A 5,477-nucleotide genomic window follows, 5' to 3' on the forward strand; every position below is an offset into this window, starting at 1 on the left:
TCTCGCCTCAACAAGAAACTTCAGAGATATTGTTCCAGGTCGAGGGACCCTCAAGCAATAGCGGTGGACGCCCTACTGACACCATGGGTGTTTCAGTCGGTCTATGTGTTCCATCCACTTCCACTCATTCCAAAGGTGATAAAGATCATAAGAAGAACAAGTGTTCAGGCGATTCTCATTGTTCCAGACTGGCCAAGAAGGGCCTGGTATCCAGATCTTCAGGAGTTACTCATAGGAGATCCCTGGCCTCTTCCTCTACGAGAGGACCTATTACAGCAAGGACCATGTGTGTATCAAGACTTACCACGGCTGCGTTTGACGGCATGGCGGTTGAACGCCAAATCCTAGCCCGAAAGGGTATTTCCAGTGAAGTCATTCCCACACTACTTCAGGCTAGAAAAGAAGTAACGGCGAGACATTACCACCGTATTTGGAGAAAATATGTGTCTTCGTGTGAATCCAAGAAGGCTCCTACGGAAGAATTTCAGCTGGGGCGTTTTCTCCATTTTTTGCAAGCAGGTGTGAATGCGGGCCTAAAGTTAGGCTCCATTAAAGTACAAATTTCGGCCTTATCAATTTTCTTTCAGAAAGAATTGGCCTCCCTTCCAGAAGTTCAGACCGTCGTGAAAGGAGTGCTGCACATTCAACCTCCCTTTGTGCCCCCAGTGGCACCGTGGGATCTTAACGTGGTGTTGCAGTTCCTGCAATCTCATTGGTTTGAACCTTTGCATAAGGTTGAGCTCAAATTCCTCACTTGGAAAGTGGTCATGCTGTTGGCCTTGACGTCCGCAAGGCGGGTGTCTGAATTAGCGGCTTTGTCTCACAAGAGCCCCTGCTTGATCTTCCATGTAGATAGAGCGGAGTTGAGAACTCGTCAGCAATTTCTACCGAAGGTGGTTTCATCATTTCACATGAACCAACCTATTGTGGTGCCAGTGGCTACTGAAGCCTTGGCGGAATCGAAGTCTCTCGATGCGGTCAGAGCTTTGAAAATCTATGTCGACAGAACGGCTCAGATTAGGAAAACGGAGGCTCTGTTTGTCTTGTATGCTCCCAACAAGATTGGGGCTCCTGCTTCCAAGCAGACTATTGCACGCTGGATCTGTAATACGATTCAGCATGCTCATTCTACGGCGGGATTGCCGTTACCGAAATCGGTGAAGGCCCATTCTACGAGAAAGGTGGGCTCATCTTGGGCGGCTGCCCGAGGGGTCTCGGCGTTACAGCTTTGCCGAGCGGCTACTTGCTCGGGTTCAAACACTTTTGCTAAGTTCTACAAGTTTGATGCCCTGGCCTAGGAGGACCTCATGTTTGGTCAATCGGTGCTGCAGAGTCATCCGCACTCTCCCGCCCGTTCTGGAGCTTTGGTATAAACCCCATGGTTCTTGAAGCATCCCCGGCATCCTCTAGGACGTATGAGAAAATAAGATTTTACTTACCGATAAATCTATTTCTCGTAGTCCGTAGTGGATGCTGGGGACTCCGTCAGGACCATGGGGATTAGCGGCTCCGCAGGAGACAGGGCACAAAAATAAAGCTTTAGGATCAGGTGGTGTGCACTGGCTCCTCCCCCTATGACCCTCCTCCAAGCCTCAGTTAGGATACTGTGCCCGGACGAGCGTACACAATAAGGAAGGATATTGAATCCCGGGTAAGACTCATACCAGCCACACCAATCACACCATACAACTTGTGATCTGAACCCAGTTAACAGTATGACAACGTAGGAGCCTCTGAACAGACGGCTCACAACAAGAACAACCCGATTTTTTTGTAACAATAACTATGTACAAGTATTGCAGACAATCCGCACTTGGGATGGGCGCCCAGCATCCACTACGGACTACGAGAAATAGATTTATCGGTAAGTAAAATCTTATTTTCTCTAACGTCCTAGTGGATGCTGGGGACTCCGTCAGGACCATGGGGATTATACCAAAGCTCCCAAACGGGCGGGAGAGTGCGGATGACTCTGCAGCACCGAATGAGAGAACTCCAGGTCCTCTTTAGCCAGGGTATCAAATTTGTAGAATTTTACAAACGTGTTCTCCCCCGACCACGTAGCTGCTCGGCAGAGTTGTAATGCCGAGACCCCTCGGGCAGCCGCCCAGGATGAGCCCACCTTCCTTGTGGAATGGGCCTTGACAGATTTAGGCTGTGGCAGGCCTGCCACAGAATGTGCAAGTTGAATTGTGCTACAAATCCAACGAGCAATCGTCTGCTTAGAAGCAGGAGCACCCAGCTTGTTGGGTGCATACAGTATAAACAGCGAGTCAGATTTTCTGACTCCAGCCGTCCTTGAAATATATATTTTCAATGCCCTGACAACGTCCAGCAACTTGGAATCCTCCAAATCGCTAGTAGCCGCAGGCACTACAATAGGCTGGTTCAGGTGAAACGCTGACACCACCTTAGGCAGAAAATGAGGACGCGTCCGCAATTCTGCCCTGTCTGAATGGAAAATCAGATATGGGCTTTTATACGATAAAGCCGCCAATTCTGACACTCTCCTGGCTGAAGCCAGGGCCAGTAGCATGGTTACCTTCCATGTAAGATATTTCAAATCCGCCGATTTGAGTGGCTCAAACCAATGGGATTTGAGAAATTCCAAAACTACATTAAGGTCCCACGGAGCCACTGGGGGCACAACCGGGGGCTGTATATGTAGTACTCCTTTTACAAAAGTCTGGACTTCAGGAACTGAAGCCAATTCTTTTTGGAAGAAAATCGACAGGGCCGAAATTTGAACCTTAATGGACCCCAACTTGAGGCCCATAGACAATCCTGTTTGCAGGAAATGTAGGAATCGACCCAATTGAAATTCCTCCGTGGGGGCCTTCCTGGCCTCACACCACGCAACATATTTTCTCCAAATGCGGTGATAATGTTGTGCAGTCACCTCCTTCCTGGCTTTTACCAGTGTAGGAATGACCTCTTCCGGAATGCCTTTTTCCCTTAGAATTTGGCGTTCAACCGCCATGCCGTCAAACGCAGCAGCGGTAAGTCTTGGAATAGACACGGTCCCTGCTGAAGCAGGTCCCGTCTTAGAGGTAGAGGCCACGGATCTTCCGTGAGCATCTCCTGAAGTTCCGGGTACCAAGTTCTTCTTGGCCAATCCGGAGCCACGAGTATCGTTCTTACTCCCCTTTGCCGTATGATTCTCAGTACTTTTGGTATGAGAGGCAGAGGAGGAAACACATACACTGACTGGAACACCCACGGCGTTACCAGAGCGTCCACAGCTATTGCCTGAGGGTCTCTTGACCTGGCGCAATACCTGTCCAGTTTTTTGTTGAGGCGAGACGCCATCATGTCCACCTTTGGTTTTTCCCAACGGTTCACAATCATGTGGAAGACTTCTGGATGAAGTCCCCACTCTCCCGGGTGTAGATCGTGTCTGCTGAGGAAGTCTGCTTCCCAGTTGTCCACTCCCGGAATGAACACTGCTGACAGTGCTATCACATGATCTTCCGCCCAGCGAAGAATCCTTGCAGCTTCTGCCATTGCTCTCCTGCTTCTTGTGCCGCCCTGTCTGTTTACGTGGGCGACTGCCGTGATGTTGTCCGACTGGATCAACACCGGCTGACCCTGAAGCAGGGGTTTTGCCAGGCTTAGAGCATTGTAAATCGCTTTTAGCTCAAGTATATTTATGTGAAGAGATATCTCCAGGTTTGACCATACTCCCTGGAAGTTTCTTCCCTGTGTGACCGCTCCCCAGCCTCTCAGACTGGCATCCGTGGTCACCAGGACCCAGTCCTGTATGCCGAATCTGCGGCCCTCTAACAGATGAGCACTCTGCAACCACCACAGAAGAGACACCCTTGTCCGTGGCGATAAGGTTATCCGCTGATGCATCTGCAGATGCGATCCGGACCATTTGTCCAGCAGATCCCACTGAAAAGTTCGTGCGTGGAATCTGCCGAATGGAATCGCTTCGTAAGAAGCCACCATCTTTCCCAGGACTCTTGTGCATTGATGCACAGACACTTTTCCTGGTTTTAGGAGGTTCCTGACAAGTTCAGATAACTCCTTGGCTTTCTCCTCCGGAAGAAACACCTTTTTCTGAACCGTGTCCAGAATCATTCCCAGGAACAGCAGACGTGTTGTCGGGGTCAACTGAGATTTTGGAAAATTCAGAATCCACCCGTGTTGTTGCAGCACTACTTGGGTTAGTGCTACTCCATCCTCCAGCTGTTCTCTGGACCTTGCCCTTATCAGGAGATCGTCCAAGTAAGGGATAATTAATACGCCTCTTCTTCGCAGAAGAATCATCATTTCGGCCATTACTTTGGTAAAGACCCGAGGTCCCGTGGACAATCCAAACGGCAGCGTCTGAAACTGATAATGACAGTTTTGCACCACGAACCTGAGGTACCCTTGATGTGAAGGGCAAATTGGGACATGCAGATAAGCATCTTTTATGTCCAGGGACACCATAAAGTCCCCTTCTTCCAGATTCGCTATCACTGCTCTGAGTGACTCCATCTTGAACTTGAATTTTTGTATGTACAGGTTCAAAGATTTCAGATTTAGAATAGGTCTTACCGAGCCGTCCGGCTTCGGTACCACAATATAGTGTGGAGTAATACCCCTTTTCCTGTTGTAGGAGGGGTATCATGACTATCACCTGCTGAGAAAACAGCTTGTGAATGGCTTCCAATACCGTCGCCCTGTCTGAGGGAGACGTTGGCAAAGCAGACTTTAGGAACCGGCGAGGGGGAGACTTCTCGAATTCCAACCTGTAACCCTGAGATACTACCTGTAGGATCCAGGGGTCCACCTGTGAGCAAGCCCACTGCGCGCTGAAATTCTTGAGTCGACCCCCCACCGCTCCTGAGTCCGCTTGTAAAGCCCCAGCGTCATGGTGAGGGCTTTGCAGAACCCGGGGCGGGCTTCTGTTCCTGGGAAGGAGCTGCTTGCTGCCCTCTCTTACCCTTTCCTCTGCCTCGGGGCAGATATGACTGTCCTTTTGCCCGCTTGTTCTTATAGGACCGAAAGGACTGCGGCTGAAAAGACGGTGTCTTTTTCTGTTGGGAGGGGGTCTGAGGTAAAAAGGTGGATTTTCCGGCAGTTGCCGTGGCCACCAGATCCGATAGACCGACGCCAAATAATTCCTCCCCTTTATACGGCAATACTTCCATATGCCGTTTGGAATCCGCATCACCTGACCACTGTCGCGTCCATAAACTTCTTCTGGCAGATATGGGCATCGCACTTACTCTCGATGCCAGAGTGCAAATATCCCTCTGAGCATCTCGCATATAAAGAAAAGCATCCTTTAATTGCTCTAAAGTCAATAAAATACTGTCCCTATCCAGGGTATCAATATTTTCAGTCAGGGAATCCGACCAGACCACCCCAGCACTGCACATCCAGGCTGAGGCGATGGCTGGTCGCAGTATAACACCAGTATGTGTGTATATACTTTTTAAGGTAGTTTCCAGCCTCCTATCAGCTGGATCCTTGAGGGCGGCCGT

This window comes from Pseudophryne corroboree, chromosome 1 (genome assembly GCF_028390025.1).
Source record: "Pseudophryne corroboree isolate aPseCor3 chromosome 1, aPseCor3.hap2, whole genome shotgun sequence".
Lineage (NCBI taxonomy): Eukaryota > Metazoa > Chordata > Amphibia > Anura > Myobatrachidae > Pseudophryne > Pseudophryne corroboree.